Source organism: Trachemys scripta, chromosome 4 (genome assembly GCF_013100865.1).
Source record: "Trachemys scripta elegans isolate TJP31775 chromosome 4, CAS_Tse_1.0, whole genome shotgun sequence".
Classification (NCBI taxonomy): domain Eukaryota; kingdom Metazoa; phylum Chordata; order Testudines; family Emydidae; genus Trachemys; species Trachemys scripta.
In genome coordinates, this window is record NC_048301.1 from 44,662,297 (window position 1) to 44,688,689 (window position 26,393).

At 41.1% G+C, this 26,393-nt stretch overlaps 1 protein-coding gene across 5 annotated transcripts in view; it reads right to left on the reverse strand.

The window, feature by feature from the left end:
• Positions 1–26,393, reverse strand: part of MIPOL1 (mirror-image polydactyly 1) — a 291,843-nt gene that overhangs the window by 246,902 nt on the left and 18,548 nt on the right. The window contains exon 2 of one of the 5 annotated variants that reach the window (XM_034768595.1): positions 12,318–12,404. The exons of the other annotated variants lie outside the window; for them this stretch is intronic. The gene's annotated coding sequence lies outside the window, so the exon portion shown is untranslated. The remainder of the gene's footprint in view (positions 1–12,317; positions 12,405–26,393) is intronic. 5 annotated transcript variants of the gene reach the window in all.

Below are 26,393 nucleotides of genomic sequence, written 5' to 3' on the forward strand. Positions count from 1 at the left end.
TAATTATTGGATTTATTAATCACCAAGATCATTTAATTCACTCATTATCAGAAGAAGTTATATGTTAGAAGGAATATTTTAAAACGTTTAAACTTTCAGAGTAAATAACTTCTGAGGATGATTTATTTTTAGACTTCAGTCACTTTCTACAATGTGTGAACAAATTAATTTTCCAGCTAATGAGGATTTTCTACATCCTGCATACACTGTATGTGTATCGCTGTCCTTCACTGTAGTATGGATTTTTATTGGTTCGGTGCCCACAACATGCTAGGTGCTTTGCAGACTTGTTAAATGATTGAGCTGGTTCCTTATCTGTTTTCCCTCCTGTCTGAATTAGCAGAGTACTCTTTTAGTTCACTTAGTAGAGATATATGTTTTTGGCAGTATCAGTATAAGGTTAGGGCTGGTCTCTTCATGTACCATTAAATACTTATATAATTACATATTGGGCACTGAGCTCTTAGAATGCACTTTGGTGAACCACCAATACCCTGCAAAGCACTGTTTTGAGTGAAGGTTGGTGTGTGAAGGGAAATGGGAGAGGTGTGTGATCTACTGATTTCTGCACAGTTGTTCTACTCTCCTTTACTAGAAGGAATACAGTCAAATTCATTTAGGATGTGTGTGGGCTGACCAAGCAATCTGACAAAACCCATTTACCTAAACCAAACTGACTACTTCTGAAAGATGCATGCCAGGGGTTCTTAAACCTTAGATGTAAACAAAGTCTTAAGAGAGTGTGTCTCATGGACACCTCCTCTGCCATTCAGAACTGAATAGCACCCCAGGGCAACCACAGCAATCATTTACATGGAAAATATTCAGAAAGCTTTTAATTTATCTATAACTACCTTGACTGTGATTTAGCTACGTTAATAAAGGAGGAGCTGGAGGCAGCACCTTGTGACCAGCCAGCTCTCCACACACTCACAGCAAGTGCTCCATCAACCACACTTTGGATACCACAGATTTGTGCTATTACTTAAGATTAAAAAAAAACAACATACACCACAAATAATTTTCTTTGAACATTTTCTGTACCAGATTCTGCTTCTCTCTTTGAAGAGTATTAAGTCCATTCTTCTTATTACTGTTCATATGGCAGTAACATCCAAACACCCAATCAGGATCAGGGCCCCACTGTGCCAGGCACCGTACAAACCCACAATAAAACATAGTCCTTATCTTGAAGAGCTTACCACCTAACTTGAAACAAGCTATAGGTGACCCAAGTCACCATGTGATTTTATGTGCACATATGTATGGTCCTGAATTGTGTTTTTGTTTGTTTATTTTGAGTTGTTTTTTATATATATATTGGCTGTCCTGCAAGTGCTGCTCAGTCTGTCGTTATTTGTCTGATTTTTTTTTAGCTGTCAAACCAGATGTGGGTCTTGAACAGGGGTGCTAGAACAATTTGTATAATGGGGGTGCTGAGAGCCATTGAACCAAACTGCAAACCCTGTCTATGATAGAAATCACTTCAAGCCAGGAGGTGTGGCAGCACCTATGGTCTTGAGGAGTGGTTTGAAGGAGAGAGTGGATGGATTAACTGATGGATTAACTCAGGAAGTGTATTACATGTGCAAGAGGTGGCACGGAAGCATGGAGAGAGTTGTAGGAAAAGTGCAAATGGGCATTCACTAGCAACTTTCATCTCTATCATCTCTACCACAGGGAAACCCAATGTCCCCTTCCCAAATGACAAAGGCAGACAGTCTATAACTGTGCTCTCTTGAATAACTATCTCAATCAGCTATTTTGGGAAAGGACAAGATTCTTTACGGAGTGCTCCTTTCCTCCTCTCTCCTTGATAGTGGGCTCCAACTCCTTTCACAAGTCACAAAACATTCCTCGTGTAATGAAAAGTCTGAAATTACATACAGAGAGTGGCCTCATGTCATATTACCTTCCCTGATAGAGTAAGGCTGAATAGGATTTCACTCAAAGCTCACCAAAACTTATCCTACTGTGGTTACCAGTTGTCTCCAGGCAGCAACATAAGTGCTCCATCCCTCCACCCCAAGTCTAAATGAGCTGCCTTCCCATGCCAGCCCATGAAGCAAGAAAGAGGACCTTGGACTCAATCTAGTGATTCTCAAGTCATCTTAAAAGGCTTTGACTGAAATCAAGTCTTTATCCTTTTTCTAAAATGAACTAGTAGAATTGCTCCATTATCTGAACAAGTAGAGTGTGTTTGGAGCCAAAAGGCTGTGAACTTAGCTAGCTGACAAATATTCCCTCTATATACCTGACCAGAGATTGTTTATTACACTAGGTCAGGGGTGGAGAATCTACAGCACACGGGCTGGATCCAGCCTCCTGCTTCATTTCATCTGGCCCATGGCAAGTCTCTGCGCCATGGGCTGGAATCCCCAAGCCTTGGCGCCCCCCCGCAGGGCTGGAGCCGTGAGCACCGGCTCGCCCCACTGCGGAAGAAGCTGGAGTTGCCAGATCATTAAAAGTCCGGGTGGTTCTGCACAGCTCCTGGAAGCAACCGGCATGTCCCTGCGGCCCCTAGGTGGAGGGGCGATCAGGGATTCTCTGCGCACTGCCCTCACCCCCAGCTCCGCAGCTCCCAATGACTGTGGCCAATGGGAGCTGCGGCTGTGGGCAGCGCGCATTGTGCAGAACCCCCTGACAACTCTGCCTAGGGGACGGACATGGTGGTCACTTCTGAGAGCAGCCAAGAGCCAGGGCGGGCAGGGAGCCTCCCTTAGCCCCGCTGCACCGCCGACCTGGAGCTGCCTGAGGTAAGTGCCGCCCGGCCAGAGCCCACACCCCAAACCCCCTGCCCCAGGTCAAAACCCCCTCCTGCCCCCTAACTCCCTCCCGGAACCTGCACCCCGAACATCCTCCTGCACCCCAACCCCCTACACCAGCCCTGAGCCTGTCCCACACTCCAAATCCCTTGGCCCCAGCCCAGAGTCCCCTCCCCACATCCCAACCCTCTGCCCCAGCCCAGAGCCCCCTCCCACACCCTGAACCCCTCATTTCTGGCCCCACCTGGAGCCTAGGGGAAGCCCCGAGCCTCCCCACCCCCACGGGGCTGTCTAGCCCGCGACTGATTTTTGATGTAGGTCAGTGGCCCCTGATAGAAAAAGGATTCCCTACCCCTGCACTAGGTAAAATTCTGCTGTTTCTACACAAACATTCTCTTGGGATTACATCTTTGATAGAAATGCTGTATGTGCTAGGAAAAATACCATATACAGCTCAATAGATCTGGTTAAAACATGCAATAGTATAAAAGCAATAGATGTCAACATTCTTCAGAGGTGTGAAATTCTAAGCAGTTTGTACTTAAAAGAAAAAAATGGATATAGGTCAACATTTTTTTAGAACTACAAATTGGCCATGAAAATATGGATCATATGGCAACACTAGATGGAAGAATATATTTGAATTAAAAGGGCAAAATACAAAGTTTACTTAATTTGTGCGTTCCATATTTAGCCTCTGTGGCTTTATTGTCTTTCAAGCAAACAACTCCTGTTTAAGTGACAGGAAACTGAGCTGGCACTCATATAGTTTCCAGTGCATTTTTCACTTGGTGAAGAAGGGATAAAAGGAATGCAGATTTTGAGTTGGAAGGGGCTGGAATTCTGTCCCTAAACTCAGCAGATTTCTGGGGATTCAACCAATGCTAGTACCATCCACATTGAGGCATAGGGTGAGTTTCACAAGGGGAACTTAGATGCCTAAGTCCAACAGTTAGCCACAACTGGCATTGAGAAAATTCCTACTCAGCTGCTGCCTAACCCAAGGTGCCTAAATTTCCACCATTAGAGGGTCCTGAGGTCTTAAATGTTGGCATCTGGGCATGCACATAGCCACTAAGTCCTGACACTGCCCAATAGCTCAGCACTTAACTCATGCTTAAGCCCCAGTAGGATTCACAAATCAGGAATTCTCCACTTATCTTGCCTTTGGGGCCCAGTTCAGTAGGTATGCTTACAGCATGCCCAAACCCACGGAAGAAGAAGAGGTGTTAGTGGTGCCCTTATGACTTTTAGCCTACTGGTTAGAGCACTCACCCAGGATGTCCAAGAGCTGGATTCAAATTCGCATCTGCTTAATGTGGAACAGGGATCTGAAATTAGTCTTCCACCTCCCAGTGCTCTAACCACTGGGCAATAGAGTCACTCTCTCTCTTTGGCCCAAGGAATATTTAAATATTTCTACACAATGGAACAGCTTCAACACAAGAGACAGAGAAACCCACCCCACCATATCCCACAGCACAGGGATTAGGGCACTCTTCTGAGAAGAAGACCCAAGTTCAAATCCCTCCTCCGCATCAGGCAGAGGTGGGATTTGAACCCAGGTCTCCTACATCCTGGGTGAGTGCTTCATCCACTGGTTTTAAGGTAATAAGGAGGGGACAACCTCCACCTTCTCATTTTTTCTTGGAAAAGAACTGACCTGGATTAGGCACCGAACTCCAGGAGGGATTCACAGCGGTGAACCTTTACGTGGAGATGGACACTTCCTTCTGGCCCAAACTTGGGCACCTAAGTCCCTTTCAGAGGCAAGGGCTAGGCTGCACCCCTCCCCTCAGCATTTTCTCCTGGCTAGCTTAGGTGGCTCCTGAGTCAGCACGCTGGTTTTTGTGAATCCCGTTCTTAGGCATCTAACTCTCCCCTAGGAATTGTTTCGAGAGCCTGGATGCCTAACTCAGGTTTGTGAATTCCACTAGGCAGCAGGACACTTAAAATGTAGACACTGTGTGTATGTCTACAGTACAATTAGACACCCGCAGCTCACCTACTGCCAGCTGACTGGGGCTTGCAAGGCTTGGGCTGCAGGGCTGTTTAACTGCAGTGTAGACATCTGGGCTCAGGTTAGAGCCTGGGCTCTAGGACCCTGCAAGGTGGGAGGGTCCCAGAGCTTGGGCTGTAGCCCCAGCCGGAATGTGTACACTGCAATTAAACAGCCCCACAGCCTGAGTCAGCTGGCACGGGCCAGCCATGGGTGTCTAATTGCAGTGTAAACAGACAGAGCAATGCTGAGCAATGCAGCCCTCAAGCCCTTTCCCACCTGTGGTGCCTTCAAGCCCCACTCTTGCTCCTTGGCAGTATAAGAACAGGAGTACTTGTGGCACCTTAGAGACTAACAAATTTATTAGAGCATAAGCTTTCGTGGACTACAGCCCACTTGATCCATTGTCTACAGCCAAGCTCTAAGATATAACCGCATTTGCTCCAATCCCTCGGATAGAGACAAGCACCTACAAGATCTCTATCAAGCATTCTTAAAACTACAATACCCACCTGCTGAAGTGAAAAAACAGATTGACAGAGCCAGACGAGTACCCAGAAGTCACCTCCTACAAGACAGGCCCAACAAAGAAAATAACAGAACACCACTAGCTGTCACCTTCAGCCCCCAATTAAAACCTCTCCAGCGCATCATCAGAGATCTACAACCTATCCTGAAAGATGATCCTTTACTCTCACAGATCTTGGGAGACAGACCTGTCCTCGCTTACAGACAACCCCCCCAACCTAAAGCAAATACTCACCAGCAACCACACATCACTGAACAAAACCACTAACCCAGGAACCTATCCTTGTAACAAACCCCGATGCCAACTCTGTCCACATATCTATTCAAGTGACATCATCATAGGACCTAATCACATCAGCCATACCATCAGGGGCTCGTTCACCTGCACATCTACCAATGTGATATATGCCATCATGTGCCAGCAATGCCCCTCTGCCATGTACATTGGCCAAACCGGACAGTCTCTACGCAAAAGAATTAATGGACACAAATCTGACATCAGGAATCAAAATACTCAAAAACCAGTGGGAGAACACTTTAACCTGTCTGGTCATTCAGTGACAGACCTGCGGGTGGCTATATTACAACAGAAAAACTTCAAAAACAGACTCCAAAGAGAGACTGCAAAGCTAGAATTGATATGCAAACTAGACACAATCAACTCCGGTTTGAATAAGGACTGGGAATGGCTGAGCCATTACAAACGTTGACTCTATCTCCCCTTGTAAGTACTCTCACACTTCTTATCACACTGTCTGTACTCGGCTAGCTTGATTATCACTTCAAAAGGTTTTTTTTGTTTGTTTTTTGTTTGTTTGTTTGTTTGTTTGTTTTCTCTTAATTAATTGGCCTCTCAGAGTTGGTAAGACAACTCCCACCTGTTTATGCTCTCTGTATGTGTGTATATATATCTCCTCATTATATGTTCCATTCTATATGCATCCGAAGAAGTGGGCTGTAGTCCACGAAAGCTTATGCTCTAATAAATTTGTTAGTCTCTAAGGTGCCACAAGTACTCCTGTTCTTCTTTTTGCGGATACAGACTAACACGGCTGTTACTCTGAAACTTGGCAGTATAGTTTCTGAACAGCCTTGGAGTAGAGACTCCCCCTGATAGCTGCTACTGCTGCCCCCTGAATCACCCCCAGGGGACTGGGTGTAAGTTAATGCTGACAGAGTTAGCACTATCTGACCAGCAAAAGTTCTGTAGGCTGGGGGTGGGGGCTGCCACAGAGCTTGAATGACCATCCTCCCCCCAGCTCTGCCTTCTCCCAAATTGCAGAGACTGATCAATTCCTCTTAGAGATCTTTCCGTGGGCCTGTGAAAAGGTGGCAGTATCTGATGCTAAGGTGGATAGCACTCCCTCCTTACATGCTCCCTTACCTAGAACTCCTCCTTTTTCACATCATCCACCCATAAAAGCAAAGGTTCAGTGTGCTTTCACCAGCCACAGTTTTACTACTTGCCATGTTGGAAAGATCTTGTAGATATGTCTAGATATAGCACAGTAAAAAAAGAGTTTACACAGACTTAAAAAAAAAAAAAAAAAAAAAACTGCCTCATCAGGCCACTATACATTTGGAATAGTTCCAAGCCAATATTTGTCCTGTACACTGGATGTAAGTGACAGTTACCATTGACATATTAGAGGGTGCAGGGAGGGAGCCATACAGCAGAGGGAAGATTGTATGCTCTATTGATAAGGAAGTAAAGTTTGAAATTTAGGACTATTTTCATAGAGTTAATTAGATACCAGGATCTTCTAAAATATCCTGAAACGTTTTGCCCCAGGCCAAGCTAAACTAAATCACTTAATCTAGGAGGGTACAGCATATAAAAACAAAAGTTAGTTTATAGAATAGTTTCCCCAGGGAACAAACAGCCTGTTTTGTTTTGTTTTTTTGTATTCACGTGGAAGCCAAGTTTTGATGAAGTGACACACTCCTCCACAAAAGGCTTATATTTCCATAGAACCAACAAAACTTACCAGAAAATCAAAAGTCTATAAGCACCCAGAGCAAGTTCAGATCAATCTATGAAGACAGCTGGTATGAAAAGTCCCTACTGTTTAAAAGAAAAAGATTACTAGAAATAATTATAATAATTACTTTACATACGTATCAAACATATAATAAAAAACACCAGACTCAAGTTTTCATTTACATACAGTAGAACTGTTTTACTATTTTATTGATATATTAAAATCAGTGCCCCTCATGTCCCTGGTAGGTTTTTTTAGGTGGGGGGGAAAGCATTTTTTAAAAAGACCCTATACACAATAAACACGCTCTGTCTCCTTCCTGCCCTCTAACCCCCATAACAAACTCCATTTGCACCTTAATTTATTAATCCTCTTCTGACCATATGTTCTGCCCTCCTTCTCCTGAATTTTCTTTTGTTTCCTATTTCATTTCTTTTTCTCACTTTGTCTTCTCTTTGCTCCTCACTCCTCCTCCCTCCAAACCAGAGTCGGAGACCTCCTGGACTATGACCAGGGAGACTGGCTGGATCCCCTGATGCTCGCTCAGCGCATGGGGCTCTCCAGACCTTGTACTCCCCAGCACGTATTTCAGGAGGTGAGGGCTGCTTTACCGCCCACTGCTTGGGTCTTCCTTGACCGGGTCCTGCGAGAGGGTACGCCCCGCCCACCCTCCACCCCAGGCCCTCCAGACCTTTTCATCGGGCCCCTGCCCGGTAGACCTGCCAGGCCATGCCACCCTTTTATCGCGAGCTGGCTGCACGAGTTGCCGGTCCGGTTCCAGACCGCGCCACGAAAACATCTGTACACACTCATGCTCCACACACCCTTCGTGTCCTCACCTTCGCGTCCCGCCCCGACAAAAAAACAAGCAAGCACTGTCCTGAGGTTTTGAAAGAGGTGTCTATGCTCTTTCCTTTCACTCTCTTTCCCCCTACTTTAAATTCCATCTTCTCTCTCCCTATACTTTCCCCCTCAAGTATATTTTTCCTGCTAGGCCTCATCATCTCCACTCTCCACATTTCCAATCTGGCCAAGTATTAGCCCAAAGAGCTTTCTGGCATCCAAGCTTGGATAAACCCCCAAATCATCCATGCCAGAGCAATGTGGAAAACCACTGCTGAAGTCATAACCTGCTTTGATCAAGCATGAAATAGTCCATTTTAGCATCTAAATGGCCATCATTAGGCTTCAATGCAAAACACCACTTGAGATTAAGATGGGCAGCTGGAAATTCTCAAAGCTATTGTTTCAGCCATGCAGTAAGACAGGCCTCAGTGCATCAGTTTCCACTGTCCCCACAACCGGACAATTGTCTCTGCAACCTTGAAGGTTTAAAAGACCATTTTTAAACATTAAATGTTTTGGTTTCCCTTCATATAATAACAGGTGTACCATAACAATTCCAGTTGGTAACAATTAACAAGCACAACGATACAATATAAAGCCATATTCCTGACATACAACAATAACACATATTTGTTTTCTGTTTTCTGTTGTAAGACAGTAGAGGAAAAGAATCATAGGAAATGATGGGAGGATGGAACATGGCATGGCAGACACTCTTCCACCTGTGCGTGATATTTCTTTTATCATGAAACAAGGGCATCAATCTGTAACTGTTTCCAGCACTGTTTTAGCAGGCCCATCAACAGAGTTCCCAATAAATATCGGCTTCTCACAGAGATCTGTCAGCTTAGTTTCTGAGTAATGAGACCAGACCCCAAGAATACTGGTTTGCAGGGCAGCCCAATTTGATCTCTGATACAGATAGAACTGAAATACTGACCAGACTTTCTGAAACTATTTGATTAAAGTAAAACTCCAGAGATATTTCCCATTTACTGTATCGTAGGAAAGGACTGAAATGAAAGCAGGTAAAAAATGTTGATATGATTAAAGTGAAACTCCAAAACAAACTTTAGAAATGGTTTAGGAGACATCTGATAATATAGATATATTATCTTCTCTTCACAAAATCCAATCCAATACAATCGATCACAAGAGAATCTAAAATTTCCTAATTCTCTAAATTACAATTTCCCCTACCAACAAAACAAATCAATACTATTTTATTCCCCCCCTCCCATCCCCCAATGTACTGAAAGAATGAAACTAAAGCAATAGGATGGCATCATAGCATAGTATCATGTTCCACACAAGCATGCAAAGGAGTGTCTCAGTGCTGGTATCAAAACAAACGTCTACATACATGTGGGCCATAATTTTAAACACAACCTATATTTCACAATCAAAACAACACAGACATTTTCAGTAGTTTTGAGAGACACAAGAAAGTTTGGAGGAGATGTGGGGAGGGGGGAGATGACAAATTTAGAAATGAAGTCGAGGAGCTGCAAATCTACTGGCTAAACTGACAGTATCCAAATTTTCTTCAGCCATAATCTACTCTTTACAAATAATCTTCCATTTTTCTGATAGCCAAATTATTAAAAACATAAAACAAACACGCAGTTCTTGAACCATCTCTAATTTCTGCACTATATTTAGGGTATCAGGTGTCCAGTTTTCGACTGGTACGCCCAGTTGAAAAGGGACCCTGGCAGCTTTGGTCAGCACCGCTGACTGAGCCGTCAAAAGTCTGGTCAGCAGCACAGCGGGGTTAAGGCAGGCTCCCTGCCTGCTTTGACTCTGCGTGGCTCCTGTAAGCAGCAGCATGTTCCCCCTCCGGCTTCTATGCATGGGGGCAGCCAGGGGGCTCTGCACGCTATCCCCACCCCAGGCACCAGCTCTGCAGCTCCCATTGGCCAGAAACCACGACTAATGGGAGCTGTGGGGGTGGAGCCTGCAGACAGGGCAGCACACAGAGCCACCTGGTCATGCCTCTCCCACTGGCCACGATTCGCCACTCCAGGCCAATGAGGACCGTGGGATGCGACAGCCAGCACATCCCTCGGCTCGCACCACTTCCCGCAGCCGCCACTGGTCTGGAGCGGCGAACCAGGGCCAGTGGGAGCTGCGATTGGCCGAACCTGCAGACGCTGCAGGTAAACAAACTGTCCTGGCCCGCCAGCAGGTTTCCCTGACGGGCCGCATGCCAAAGGTTGCCAATCCCTGGTGTAACCTAAAACTTATCTGTACTCCACCCTCAGGTAAATGACCTCAGAAGAATACTTTAAGGGGTTTTTTATTCATTATGTGTGAATCATGATTTTCTATTCACATTTCTGGCCCAGGAAATATGCTTGTCATGTGTGTGTCATATGCACCATATAAAGGCTTGCAATTGATCTTTATTCAAGTTACAATAAAGGAATGTTTTAACAAAGCAGGTCTGTTCAGCTTCTTCATGACCTAGGTTGTATAACTTTATAAATGATGGAAGGATCATGTAACTAGAATGTTCCATTTATTCACATTATGTATTGCAAATAAGATTTAAATGATATAATTTAATTGAGGATAAAAAGAAAATACAGAAATCATGAGATGAATAAATAGTTCTGTGATAGGTGGTGTTGGTAATGTCACCGATAGTTACAGTTGGCCACTGGTTCACATTATAAGACTCTATTTAGTTGCTTATAACTCTGACAAACTAACAATTTAGGCTGAAATTTTCCATTCTGGTTGTCTGCCTCCAGTAGATGTTTTTTTAAAAAACCTTCAGCTGAAAAGGTGTATCGTTTTCCAAGTACAAGATTAGGGAAAAATCCATTGTTTTGCACATTTTAAAAAATGATTACACCTATTTCATTGAGAAGTTCTAGCACATTCATGTTTTTCAGCAGGGGATGAAATTTGGCACAGAGATCACTCTAGTTTTCAGGACGCACCTCTTGCTGTCCCTGTGAAAGTCTTCCTAAATTTAGTCAAGTTGTAAGCCTTTGAAAAATATCTCAGTTCACACATGCTCAGTAGAGCTTGTTTGAGTTTCGCAGCTAAATTATCTGAAGATTCCTTCTGCACTGAGCATGCTCCATTTTAGGACTGCAGAGGATGAGCATGGCTTTCCCTGCAATTGCTCCTCTCATCTGCCAGGTACCGGAAATGAGGTAGATTGTCTTTTCTTTGCTCTCTGCTCCCCTTCCTGGTGCCCTGGCAGTGGGGACAAAGAAGAAGACACACTGGAATGCAGAGTGGTGAGAAATGGGCAGAGAATAGGGGATTGTAGAAGCTGAGGGTGTGGGAGCAGCAGAGAAGGGACACGAGTTGGTGGATTGGAGCAAAGGAGGTTTGGTGGGGCACTCTAGCTGTAGGGGAGGCAAGAACCAAGGGATGGGGCTTGGATATGAGCAGAAGGTTAAGGGGTTACGGAGCCAAGGGACAGAATGGTCTATAAATGCTAGAGAACACTCCCCTGTAAAGCCTGAATCCAGGAGTCCTTCGTCTCTCCATTTGTCTGTTATCAGCAAATACTGGTGAAATCCACTGCTAAAGTGTATGTCTCATCCTGTTCTAGTTCACATTATAGAGAATAACAGCCTACTACTGCTACTGGTTAATCTAACTGCATAGTTGAGGTCTATGCTGTAGAAATGAAGATCAGAACCCTGTTGATCAACTGGAGATCAATATGATTTAACACGATGGAATTTATTTTTTCAATTTTTTTAGGAAATCACATTGTTGTTTTTCTCAATGTTAAACAAATGTGAAGTTTGTCAAGTCAAGCACTCCAAAGCTACAAAATGCCAGAATTAAGGACCCCTGCCTTATTCAGTGAATGAGTAGTCATTCATGAGACAATTCTGGTTCATTCCCAGAGCACTGAGGCAGGGTTCCTGTGGAAAAAAATATATATGTTCATTTAATTAAAGACTCTATCATAATGCATATGCTGACAAGGATGCCAGATTAATGTTGCAGAGGGAACTTTAATTCTGGCACTTCCTTGCTTGACTTTGTATCTTAATGTTTTTTTAGTGCATTTTTATGTAGTAGTAAAGTATATAGACAAAGTATTGGGCTGACAGGGTAGAAAGTAGAACTTCATTATGTACCAATATGTTGGCTTTGTAGCCAACTGCATTCACCTACTGCATGGACCTTTTGCTTCTTTGTGTTTTAAAATACAATAATTACCTTGTGAGTCTGAAGTCTTGGTGGCAACGATGGTGATTTCCAGATTCAGGTTTTCTTTATCATTCTCTTTTCAGCAAGAAATTCAGCCTTGTAAAAAGACATCTGATATACTTCCAGGTTTAACCCTACTAAAGGCAGGGTGTGTGAAATTGCAGAATGTTGTGGAGTCTTTTAAAAAAAATTTCTTCTGTACACAGTCTGAAAGAGAGATACCCCTACAATATGTGTATCTCATATACTGTTTATTTGATATTCCTTTAAGTTAATATATATGTAAATAATATTGGCATGAAAATTTACCAGCCCAGCCAAATATTTATTCACCTACCCTATACTGGTAGAAAGCCCCTAACATTTACTTTGACTATCAAAAAAGTATTGCTTGCAAGTGAGTGAGTAGGATTGTGCTAGGCTGGTGTCTGTATGAATATAATATTATTATAAAAAGTGCAATGAAGGTCTTGAAAAACTTTTCAAAAACCTACTATCCAGGAAAGAGAGGGGTATGTTTACACTGCAATTAGACATCCATGGCTGGCCTGTGCCAGCTGACTTGGGCTCAAGCTAAGAGGCTGTTTAATTGTGGTGTAGATGTTTGCTGCAGCCCAAACTCTGGGACCCTCCCACCTTGCAGTGTCTAGAACCTGGCCTCCTGCTCAAGCCCAAATGCCTGCACCACAGTTTAACAGCCCTTAGCCCGAGTCAGGTGGCATGGGCCAGCTGCTGGTTTTTAACTGACGTGTAGACACACCCAAAGAGGTCAGTGGCCTCACAGAGAGGTCCAGCAGAAACTCCCTGGTGATAAGCCCAGCCCCCTGCCTGCCTTTCCCAGCTGGATGTTGGGATTTCTATCAAGGTGTTGTCTCTGGGCCCTGACCAGTGGGGAAGGAGGAGGTGTGATAGTTCTCAGGATAGCCAGGACTGAGAATCACCTTGCTACTCTCTGCCTCCAGCATGAGTACTTTGCTTTGTACTTAACTGGGTGTCAGCTCCCTGACACCACCAGCCTATTAGCCACTCAAGCACAATTCATGGGAGGTTCTTCTATTGGCTTCCAGCTAGTAGATGTAAACCTTAAGTTTCACCTCAACTTTTGCCGTAGCTGCTGTGGGACAACTCATGGCAATATGCATTTGCAGGGTTGGGTCCTTTTCATTTTCATCATCCATTTAAATTCTGAACACTGTTTTCATCATATTTAATTCCTGAAGAGATCCAGCACTTATCTGCCTTTTTCATTAGGCTCTAGCTTGCTTTAAAATATCTTATTCTCCTGGGATGGTCCCAGACTGCCCCCCCCCCCCCCCGGGTGTTCTTATCTAAGTAATTTTCCCCTTTTCCCTGTTAGCACTCTTTAGTGGTATGTATAGTCTGTGAGAAACATCTGTGTTACATTTACAAAAAAACACTAGTCTGCTTATCATAGCTAAATAAGCAACAGCACATGATAGGGCATGTGTTATACCCTTTGCCTTAGGTGTGATATAAGGCACAAGGCTAATGTAGAGTGTTTTCAACACCTGTGAAGTATTGTTAATGTAATATAACACATGGACCCTGAAATGCATTATGCTTTTCATAGCTTTGTTTTTTCTTGCCAATTTTAAAATGTTGGGCTATTTTTGTAGTGGGTGGGGGAAGCATTTACTTGCTGGATGTGTTTACAGTACTTATCAAGCATCTTAAATTGAAGAGAGGAGCCCAGTAATTGCTACTGAAGCTTTACAGATATGCAGACAAACATATGCTTTCATTTACACCAGTGCACTCCTATTGGCTTCAATGAGTCAGAAGTAGCATGTAAGTGGGAGAAGAATTTGACACTTAAGTCTCTGGATTTTTTTTCTCATCAAGTATTTAGTTCAAATATGAAGTTCAAGTTAATTCTCCTCACAAAGCCAGTCCAGTCCCGTAGTAGTGTCTTTTTTTATTTGCCTGCTCCTCATTCCCTCTATAGATTTTGAATGACTGTTTTAACTCTGGTGTGGCTGGCCTCTATAAGTGTAGTATGCCACAGAAATGGAGAGGATCAACCATTCTGGATTTGTCCACTGCACATCCAACAGTTTATGATAAAAAAGGAAGTGCATTCTTATTTGGAAAACCATCTCTCAGGCACATGAGAAATACTGTTGTGCTGATTGCAAGGGATGCAAAAGGGCTTCCAGCTTTTCTGTTACATGCACTCAATCCATTCTAGACATAGAACAGGACTGTATGTGTTTACAGTTAGTGGCAATATAGTTAGGGTTGCCAACTTTCTACTCACACAAAATCAAACACCCCTGCCCCTCCTCTGAAGCCCCACCCCTTCTCCAAGGCCCCACCCCAGCTCACTTTATCTGTCCCTCACTCGCCCCATCCTCACTCGCTCATTTTCACTGTGCTGGGGCAGGAGGTTGAGGTGTGGGAGGGGAAGCAGGCTCTGGCTGGGGGTGCGGGCTCTGGGGTGGGACCAGAAATGAGGAGTGCAGGGTGTGGGAGGGGGCTCCAGGCTGGGGGGTGGAGCCGAGGGGTTTGGAGTATGAGAGGGGTCTCTGGGCTGAGGCAGGGAGTTGGAGTGTGGGAGGGGGTATGGGCTCTGGGCTGGGGGGTGCGGATTCTGGGGTGGTGCCAGGAATGAGGGGTTCAGAGTGAGGGAGGGGGCTCTGGGCTAGGGCAGGGGGCTGGGGTGCAGGGGTGTGTGAGGGCTCCAGCTGGGGTTGCAGACTCAACCTACATTTTCAAATATATTGATTTCAATTACAACACAGAATACAAAGTGTCCACTTCTCACTTTATATTATTATTTTTTATTACAAATTGTATGTCTCCAGATCTATTTTACCCGCATACTGTCATATTTCATGTTACATAGTCTTGGATGATGACTCAGCACATGTTAATTTTAAGAACACTTTATTTAATTAAATTAAAATTAAATTAAATAAATTAAAATATCTGCAGATATTTCACTGCAGATTTGTCAAAATGCAAAGAAGGTACAAATGTGAGATTTCTAAAGATAGCTACAGCACTCGATCTGAGGTTTAAGAATCTGAAGTGCCTTCCAAAATCTGAGAGAGACAAGGTGTGGAGCATGCTTTCAGAAAGTCTTAAAAGAGCAACACTCCGATGCGGAAACTACAGAACCTGAACCACCAAAAAAGAAAATCAACCTTCTGCTGGTGGCATCTGACACAGATAATGAAAATGAACATGCGTCGGTCCGCACTGTTTTGGATTGTTATCGAGCAGAACCCGTCATCAGAAATGGACGCATGGCCCCTGGAATGGTGGTTGAAGAATGAAGGGACATATGAATCTTTAGCACACCTGGCATGTAAATATCTTGCAACACCGGCTACAACAGTGCCATGAGAACGCCTGTTCTCACTTTCAGGTGACATTGTAAACAAGAATGAGGCAGCATAATCTCCTGCAAATGTAAACAAACTTGTTTGTCTGAGTGATTGTCTGAACAAGAAGTAGGACTGAGTGGACTTGTAGGCGCTAAAGTTTTACACTGTTTGATTTTTGAATGCAGTTTTTTTGTACATAATTCTATATTTGTAAGTTTGACTTTCATGATAAAGAGATTGCACTACAGTACTTGTATTAGGTGAATTGAAAAATACTTTTTCTTTTGTTTTCTTTTACAGGGCAAATACTTGTAATCAAAAATAAATATGAAGCGAGCACTGTACACTTTGTATTCTGTGCTATAACTGAAATCAATATATTTGAAAATGTAGAAAACATCAAAAAATATTTAAATAAATGGTATTCTCTTATTAACAGTGTGATTAATCATGATTAATTTTTTTAATTCTGCAATTAATCACAATTAATTTTTTTAATCGCTTGATAGCCTTAATATACAGTAAACTAGACTCAGAAATCAAGCAGGTAGGTGGCCTTTCCCAACTTACTTAATGCAAACTCATCCTTTCCCTGAGGTTGAATTTTATTAATATGGAGATAGCTGTGATATGGGGTATAGCAGAGGAAGAGAAAGTATATGATAAGCTGTCCATGATTGCTGGAACATCCCACCCCATTACTATGTGTGGATCCTACTGCCAAATGTTAAGTGGGTTCCACTGACTTACTGAGGCACTACCCCAGCTCACCATGTGACAGGTGAAAGGGTCTCTGCTATCTGGTATGGAGGGGGAGAAGACAGGACTTCAGTATCATAAATATCCTTCCAGTGTCATAAGAGTCCAGGCTGGGCCTGCACAGTGGAAAGTAAAGTGGGCTGCAGTGGTTATGGGACACACCCACTTAGGGCAGTGCAGGCTTTGTTCCATCTCCTCTCCTCTTCCTGGCTATGCAATGTGAGAGGGGCTGTGGAAGGGCAGTACTAGCAGAATTATGATTGAATATCCTTAATTCATTCCTAGAGGTACCAGACAGGGATTGAAGAAACAAGTTACATTTGCAGCAACTGCTGCAGTCACAGAAGTAGCAAATGCTTTATATTTTTACAGGCTGGGTTGGTTGCAAAGCAATTTTTGCTGTCTACCCCACAAATGTAAGCTATTTCAGTCCATGACTGTCACACTATTGTGCACAGTGCCAACCCAAGGACTGTGTGGAGGGTGAGAGAGGCGACTCTGGAATCTACCTCAAACTTAACTGCCCTCTTTGACCAAAATGGTACATGCAGAGCGGATCTTTAGTCACCACAGCTTCCTGCTGCAAAAGTAGAGCAGAGCTGCAAATTCTTTTCAATCTTAGCCATCAGTTTGCACTGGTTTCTGTTTCAAGGCTCTCTCTATCAGATTCTCTTTTACCAGGCTTACAGGTAAGAGCTATTAATAAAGGTTCTTTGTGAGTTCCTGTGAATCCCCTCATATCATTGCTTCTACCAAAAAGATGGCACAAACTTTTGTAATTCTCAACAGTTGTTCTATATTTATCAAGAAAGAACTACATCACTTCATTTTTGTTAAAAGTAATTTACCAAAATGCCACAGCAAAATATGTAAATATGTAGGCGGCTGGATTACAAGTAGCATGTGAACCAACATGTCTCTCTCCAATTTTTGACAAAATAAAGACAAAGGATCATTTCCCAGGAACTTGTGCTTACGTGCCACGTGTGTTACCTGAAATCACACTCCTCGTAAAATAATGTTCATTGAACTATGCTGGTAGACAGCTTCACAGAGCCGTCTGCCTCCAGGTAATGTTAATTTGGCAACTTGTAAAGAAGGCTGAGAATGTGGCAATGGTATATATAAAAGGGATTTATTAAAGGGGTACGGTAACAGTATACAGGAACACTTTAAAAATATTAATGAGTATATAACTATTATTGAAGGAAATATATAAATTACAGGTGATCTGATTTAGTTTTCAGGAAGCCTACCTGATGCTATTGTCTTCTGGTATCAACTGCTTATAGTTTTATTTTTTTGGCAGAATTTGGTTCACTTGAACTATTTCCAAAGAGGAGTAGTTGTACTGCAACTTCAAATCTGGTGTACAGTGAGAGAGGTGATATTCTCCCAAAACTCAAACTTGTAATTAGCAATGCTACCCTCTCTGTAAGAAAGGTTGTGATATATTTACAGCAGCAGTCTCTCTTAAAATCAGAGGCTGCACCTGCCCATACTAGATTTGGTCCAGTCAACAGCAGTTTCTGATCCTGACTGACCCTGTACAAGTAGCTTATCTGATTTTCTCTAGGTGGTCCTGGCCAAGTGTCCCCCCACAGCCTTAGTGCTGCAGCAAAATTTACATTAATCTCTTTTTAATAAAGATACTTTATTTTTTGGCTACAAATAATATGTGGGATGACACTAGGGGCATTAATACATCTCCACTCCCTTATAACACTGAAAATACCTGACTCTGTAACATTATAATGAATGTGGAGTGTATATAATAACAAGGGCAATGTATTTCAATCTCATTTTATTCACTTTATATTTCCAACAAAAGAAATGTATTTTGCAAATGAAAGTGCTTCTATCTACTGACCTTGGCATTCATTGGGACCATACTGTGATTTATATTGAGAATTCCAAGACTTTATCTAATCTTATAAATAAATGTAAAATACATAAAACAATTATCCTAGAGTAAAATTGAATTTTATCTCTCTGTAATCAGCTTTTGTCTATGCTACACATTTCTGTATTTGAATACAATTCAAAATTAATAACAGCTATAATTTATTTTCTGACTTTTCATTATCTTGACATTTTAACAATCTTTTTTTATATACATAGGCTTTACTTTATCTAGGGCTTCAACCCCACAGTTGATTTTTAGCCATGTACAATGTACTCTTCCAGAATACCTGTTCAAGGAATAAGCCTGTTAAAAGAATACATTTCCAATCTAGCAAACCAAAATATACAGTATCAAGAAATAAAAGGACTTCATTGTAAAGGAAAAATCAGAGTAAAGAAGACTTTGTAGTGCTGCATGTCAATGATCTGAATACTGTGTGTACTTCAACATCTGCCTACAGCAAACTGAATTAAAGAGAGAATCTGGCTTTGATTGATTTCCTCGCTTTTAGAAGTTTCCCCAATTAGGAACATGAGATTAGCCAGTGCTCCGTATAATAACAATACTTAGCTCTTATCAGTAGATCTCAAAGAGCTTTACAAGGGTAGGTGAGTATCATGCATCCACATTTTACAGATCAGGAAAGTCAGGCAATAACTTTCCCAATATCACCTAGCAAGCAAGTGGCAGAGCCAAAGACAGGAACAGAACCTAGATCTGCTGAATCCCAGTCCAGTGCTCTATCCACTAGAGCATACTGCCTCCTCTGTCTAGTATACTGCCTCTGACAACAGCCAGTATCAGATGCTTCTGAAGAAGGTACAGATACATGAAATACCAAAATAGATCACTATGGAATAAGCTGCCAACAAAAGTTTCTTCCCTCTCAATTAGAGACTGACTTATGTCCTGAAGCATGAGGGTTTATATTCCTTCCCCATTTTCTCTACATATTTCTAAATAAAATATTTTCATCAGAAGCTAGTAAAAAGAACCTTTAATGATGTAAAAAATGTCTTTTTTCCTTTTTTTTGGGGGGGGGTAAAAAATTGCCAATCTTGTTAATCCACCCCCCACCCCCCTAGTTTTTGCAAAAATGTCATGGCCCTTTTCAAACTTGTATTACATGACTGTGTATACATGTTATGATTACATAATTATATATAGGACTCTACAAGTACACAGCACTCATCACAGGAGGCATGGTACTTGTCCAAGAAGCTTACAGTTTAGCTCAGGTATTAACAGTGGTTAACACTTGAGGTACATGGATGGCATTGGCACGATCAGTGTGGAAAATCCACCATTGGAAGGCTTCACCAAAGAAGTATTGTTCAAAGAACGATATGAAAGAGGAAAGGGGGGGGGGTCAGTTGGCGATTGAGTCAAGATGCCAAATACATTCTACTCCCACTAACTTCAGCTGAAGCTGGGGGTGTTCAGAATCCTGACATGATTTCTCAGCACTCTGAAGGATCCAGTCCTTAGTGAGTATGTCGTAAAGGGAAGTTTGAGGCATAAAAGTTAGCATAAAAGAAAGTGCATAGCCCATAGCAGGAGGAGACAACAAAAAGGAGAAGTTAGGAGAAAAAATTGAAAGAGGGAAGGTAGGCTAAAGCAGAGCTGAGTAGAGCCTTAAAAGTGAAGGCAAGGAGCTTGATCTTTAACCCCATTCAGGCACACCCTTCTATCACACAAAAATACAGTGCTGATGTCATAGAAAGTCCTCAAACAGCATGGACAAAAACACAAAAAAATCTTGAGTAAATAAAAATGAAGAACAGATCTGGCTCAGCTGCAAGGTTGTGTTTCATGAAACTGGACAAGTATTGCTCAGGCAGCATTCTGTAGGGCAGGGGTTCTCAAACTTCATTGCATTGCAACCCCCTTCTGACAACAAAAATTACTACACGATCCCAGGAGGGCCAAAGCCTGAGCCTGCCTGATTCCCACTACCCCAGGTGGGGAAGCCAAAGCCTGAGTCCCACTGCCCAGGGCAGGGAAAGGGTCAAAGCCAAAGCCTCAGGGCTTCAGCCCCAGCCAAGGGGCCTGTGACCGGAGGGCTGAATCCCTCAGGCTTCGGCCCCAGGTGGTGGGGCTTGGGATTCAGCCCCAAACCCCAGCAAGTCTAAGCCAGCCCTGGCAACCCCATTAAAATGGGGTTGTGACCCACTTTGGGGTCCCAACTCACCGTTTGAGAACTGCTGCTGTAGAGCATTAAAATGGATAAGGGAAGGGAGTAAGGAAGGAAACTGGCTGTGTAAATGCCACCTGTGCACCAATGGTGGATTGGTAACTGCATTAGTATCAAAGGAGGCTGCTCACCTTGCCTCCCTGGTTGCAGGAGGAATGTCATAACCATAGTGGTCTAGACTGTTGAATAAAAACAGCACTCCCAAGAATGAGTGACCTTGAGTCTGAAGTGGCCCTGGGTCAGAGTGAGGCATGGTTAGGAAGAAGCCCATTGAATTCCTTAGTGGTAAACCCAGAAAGGAGAGACAGAAAAAGTATGAAAGAACACTGTAGTTAACTAAAGAAAAGGTTAAAAAAAATAAACAATATTTTTGCAGCTTAGCATTTATTTGTGAACTGCTGGTGCAACTCTATGTTCGATGGTAAAACTATGAAGCTCTTGGTTGCTTGACAAGACAAGCTACAAGCTTGAATGAAATGTTCAGCTTAAAGAATTAGAATAAAGCTGATGACTGATGTGTTACTGAATGTGACGGGCTGTCATCCGTTTTAAACAGGATCTTTGCTAGGATGTACTGAAAGCAGTTTTTCCATTACCCTGAACATACTAAAGCTTTTTCCAATGACATCTGACTTCAGACTATTAAGAGAAAAGACCCGCTCAAACTGTTGCTGTTTAAATAAAACAATGAAACAGGAATTGAGCTAATTTGAATAATTAATCATTCAAACCAGAACTGTATATTTGTGATTAATTCACACCCAATCCACAAAAACATATGAACCAAAACTGTACACTCATTTTCTAATTATCTCTAAAAATTACAAGATACAAGCTATTTTAATCATTTATTTGCCCACCCAAACCCTACTGATATAGGTGATTCCATATTTTGAAATATCCGATTATTGCTTCAGACAGCATTATAAACAATGAAATACAGTGTTAACTGATGCGGGAATGCATCTGGTACCACTCGTTCTTAGTATTACTATTAGACTATGCATAAAAGATAGGGATACAGAGGTTCTGCAATTTTCTTTTCAAATTAAGAAAGATTCATTAACGAAAGTCATGGAGTGGAATTGTGTAATAACATAAACGAGATAAGAAATCAACCTGCATTTCTCTGGCCTGGCTAAACTAAATTTGGACTTAAGTTTAACCTTTGTCCGGGGTGATTAGAGCATATATATTGATGCTCATTTTTAGGATCTGCATATAAATCTAAAATAAATAATTAATTAGAGTTGCCTCTGGGCAGTGCCTTATACCAGTACTTTACAAAATCTGTAGCCTAGCCACAGGTAGTTTTGGCACAGAAAATACCTGGCCTACAAATGCTGGCAATTCCTTAAGTAAGAACTCCCTTTCCCCATTAGATTGTACGTACATACATTGTGTGAGGAATTAGGTGGTGATGATATTTTAGGTGATCTTTTCACACAAGATCAATGTTAAAGACAAATGAAAAATAAGTTTTGTGGCCTGATCCAGGGTCTCTACATCACAGAACTTCCACATGTAGAAAATTGGCACAACTGATTATCACTGCAGTAACACCAACAATATAGGTCAGAACTCAAACACATTAGCAGAGCTAAGAGGGAAAGCTTGCCCAGCATCTCTGCAATTTGCTTACGCCAAGCCATTGCAGTTAGTGAATCCAAATTTCAAGAACATTAAATTCACTTGCAACTTTCAGGACAATAAAGTCAAATAATATATTACAGCCTTGAAGATGTCATAATAAGGTTCAGATTGTTCTTTCCTCTAGTTATTGGGCAGCCCTCTGCATACAGTTAGTAGATTAACATCTGACTTAAATTTCATACCATATTATTGTGGAAAAAGAGCAGTATGTGCGAGTAGAAAAACAGTCCGAGTAGAAAAACAGTCATTTTGAATCCTGTTTGGTTCTAAATCAGGTAAGTGAATCTGTTAGAATGAATGCTACATTAGGGATTTTTAAACCTCAATCTTGCCCTAAGATATATGGCACTCAATATTTAGCAATATACATCTATACCTATATGTCTGAGGGGAAGAGCTGCATACTTACATTGCAAAAGTATTTGCACCTGCATGAAAATAATTAAATGTATGTCACAATAAAAACAATCAAAAGAGGCAAAATAATTAGAACTAACAGTTTAATAATTAATTGCCATACATTTCTTTAATACCTTTTGTCTCAAAGAATCCCAAATGCTCAAATATAAAAAAAAAATACATAAAATTCTACCACTAAGATGTAATTACCTCTGTGGTGAAATAGAGCAACTTTTCAACAGCAGCAATACACCTCAGTTTAAAACAGGAAGTGAAGTTTATTTAATTCAGTTGAAAGTGTAGGTAGAAAGGAACCTGGCCAGATACTAAGACCTCTGTTTTAGACCTTGTCGGGAAGGATGGCACATCCTGCTATCACAGTGCCTCTAGTCACCACACTATAGCTTTGGTTAGGTAATGGGTCGGTGAACAGTTCCATCTGCTGATCCACACAGCCACTACTCAAGACACTGTGGGTGGAGGCCAGTTTCTTCATAGCTCTGGTTACTTTAATTTTTCTTTTTTAAAAACATTTTTCTTAAAAAAAGACAATCATCAGTTCCAGACACTGACGAAATATCCATTTGGAAAGGTCCTATATAGTGTTTCTCTCCTCCCATTCCCAGATTTTGCTCCACAAAACACCTGTTGGTGGGCACCAGCCAAATCATTTTAAAAGAAGCTTAAATACTTTCCTAATATTTTTCCGTGTAAGCAATTGCTACAGTTTACTACACGGTTATGCAAACAGGTGGGGAGGTATCCACAAGACACTTTCTCAATTAAGATCTAAGTCCATGCTATAAAAAGTTTGAGAACTCCTATCTAAGAATATAAGCATGTAGGGTGGAATTTTCAATCTAACTTTGCTCCCAGTAACTTCAATGGAAACTAGAAAAATATAATTAAGGCCCCAGTTAAACCTTCAAACTCTATTTCACCAGGAAATCTCACTTAGGTGACAAATTACTGGGTATGAGTTTTTTGTTATTTTCACAAAATACAAAAACCATTTAATCAGAGGTAGTAATGTTATAACAAAGGTAAGCCAGAAATAATGGAAGAAAACCCTTATACTTCATTTTCATTCTAAGATAAGCTTCTCTCTAAGCAAAGATGCATATGCAACAAAAAAATCTAAAACCATTTTTCTAAGTTCTGAAAAGCTTTTCAGAATGCTTTCTAGAAAAAACTTCTCTGTATTGTCACTCCTAGAAAAATGTTAAATGTAATTTTTCACTTCCACTTGCCTACTGACTGCCTAATGCTGCTGTGCAATAGCATTGAATTGTGCTATGAAAAAATCCCATAAAGTTAGTCTGCTAAACCATATGTGAGTAAAAGCAAGTGTGCTTCAATCATCAAAGAACAAAAACCAAAGATGGTGTTCTGAGGAAACTAACTTGTTCTGTTAAATTTCTTTTTGACAAATGCCAAAACATTACCTTTCACTGTCTCATGTGTAACATCATGCCTTGAATGTATTTGTTTTACTTGCATAAATAGCAGTGTGCAGACTCACTTTCTGACACTACTTCAGCTTGCAATTCAGTATTACTGCAAAGTAGTAACCCAAATCTGTAACATTTGGGCATAAATTAATCCCTTATTTTTGGGATATCAGATATTGCACAAAAGTGTTATTGTACTATAATATTATTCAGATGTAGGACAGTTGGGACTCAATCAATTTCCAGATTTTCTGAGACAAATATGAATGACCAAGAGCATCAAATAAGAGATGCACTGTATTTAATTTCTTTTCAAACAACACCAAAACAGTCCGAATTTAATAGTTTTAAACACTGATCTTTAGGCTGACAGATTTTTTTTTTCAATCAATACTATATATTTACATTGTTTCAGACAGTAATTTCAAGAAAACCTCGGTTCCCCCCGCAGTAAAAATATAACAGAACTGTAGCATTACTGTAATCACATCATCCTGCTCTTTAGATGCTGTTTCATTCTCATTGCTAGTGTCAACACACAGAAATGGCACCATTTAAACTAAATTGGTTTCAAAATGTTTTTTGTTAAATTAGTGTAACTCCCCTTGTGTGGTTTCAGAGTAGCAGCCGTGTTAGTCTGTATCAGCAAAAAGAATAGGAGTACTTACTCCTGTTCTTTTTCCCCTTGTGTGAACACTCTTAAATCGATTTAAGAATGGCCAATATGGATTTAGCTTCATTTGGTAACAAACCAAATTGATTCAAGCCCATTCACACTACTTATTTTTTAAGTTGAGGGTATGAATATGCATCAGGCACAACAAAGCGCGCAGTTTTTTGCTGACCTATTTTCTGTGGTTGCATTCTGCATTTTTAGTGAAAAACTCAAAGGCTAAATGGATACCAGAGCCTTAGTGTCTCAGTGCAGGATCAGTGTCCTTGACTTGTACAATACATTTCAAACAAAGTTTTAATACTTCATTCATTTTTTGAACATGTAATACAAAAATCATAGGCACGAAATCACTCTCAATTATATATATGGGGGTTTTGGGAGGGTGGATAGCCAGTATTCTCACCTGTTACTTTAAAGATCCACTGTTGGCACATAGCTCCATCTAGTGTTTAAAGATACTAAAGAAACTCTCAAAAAAGCTATATTTGCTGAAAGATGTTTTAACAGTTCAGCATGTCAAACGTGGTAATGAGGGCACGGCCCTCAGAAAAACTACTGACGAAAAGAAAATAGTTAAATGACAATCTTCATTAGTGTATGATCTCCTTTATTGTTTCTAATAAATGTACTCTCAAAATGTATTTCAAGAAGCTCCTAGACTATCACCATTAGACTAACCTCTACCCAAATCAAGACATGAGAACCTGTATAAAGTATTCATTCCTGATTCACATGTAAAGTTTAATGTGCCCTAGAAAAATACATACCGCAGATAACTATTATTAGCACAGTAGCATTATTCTAGACACATATGGACTTCATTTCTTGAAATTTACAGAAATGTAAATGCTTCTATAACATGCATTTACCTTTTAGAACAGTAAATATGATCCCAATTTAATATTTTTCCTCATATACAGGTAAAAAGTGTGCTACACTTGTTTTCTCCCCCTTGCTTATGCTCAACACATTAGTAATCTGCTGTTTGGTAGCAGACAGTAAATCAGAGAATTGGGGTGGGAGGTAGACGAGCAGTATCAGATCACAGGTTACGAAACTTGCAGTTTGTTTTGGTTTTTTTGGGGGGGGAGGATTAAGTTAAAGACAAACAAATATCTCAACACTGATGTTGGCATTTCAAAATTACTGTAGTTTGTTCTAAAATGTATTTTTAAAATGTGAGAAGCAATAATCGTAAGGTTGTTATTTTATGTACTATTCCTTTAAGGAACACAGTGAAATTAGGAAGGATTCAACTTGACAAGGATATAGGTGTGGAACTATATCCTTTTTCACTATATGTAGTCAGGTGCAAACATAAAAGCTTAACTTTAAAGTTCCTGTGGTCTAATAAAAACAAACAGTTTTAGAGACAGAGCCAAGAATGCAGATTTATAAAATTTTGTATGTTTGCTTTTCTTTAAAGATGATCATGCAAACTGAAATGTTTAACTTCAACTTTATATTTTATTTTTTAACTAATCTTAATTTAGAATGTCAACAAGTTCATGAAATCTTGACCTAACAAGCAACAAAAAACAACTGTGAATTAACATGTTTGAAAACAGATTAAAATCAAATAGCTAAATATTTGAATGTTTTACTTTGATACTATAAAGCAATGTATCCAATAGGATATTACTTTATTACAAAGATAATATTTGTTAGAACAAAAGCAATTTAACCTGAGAAAATAA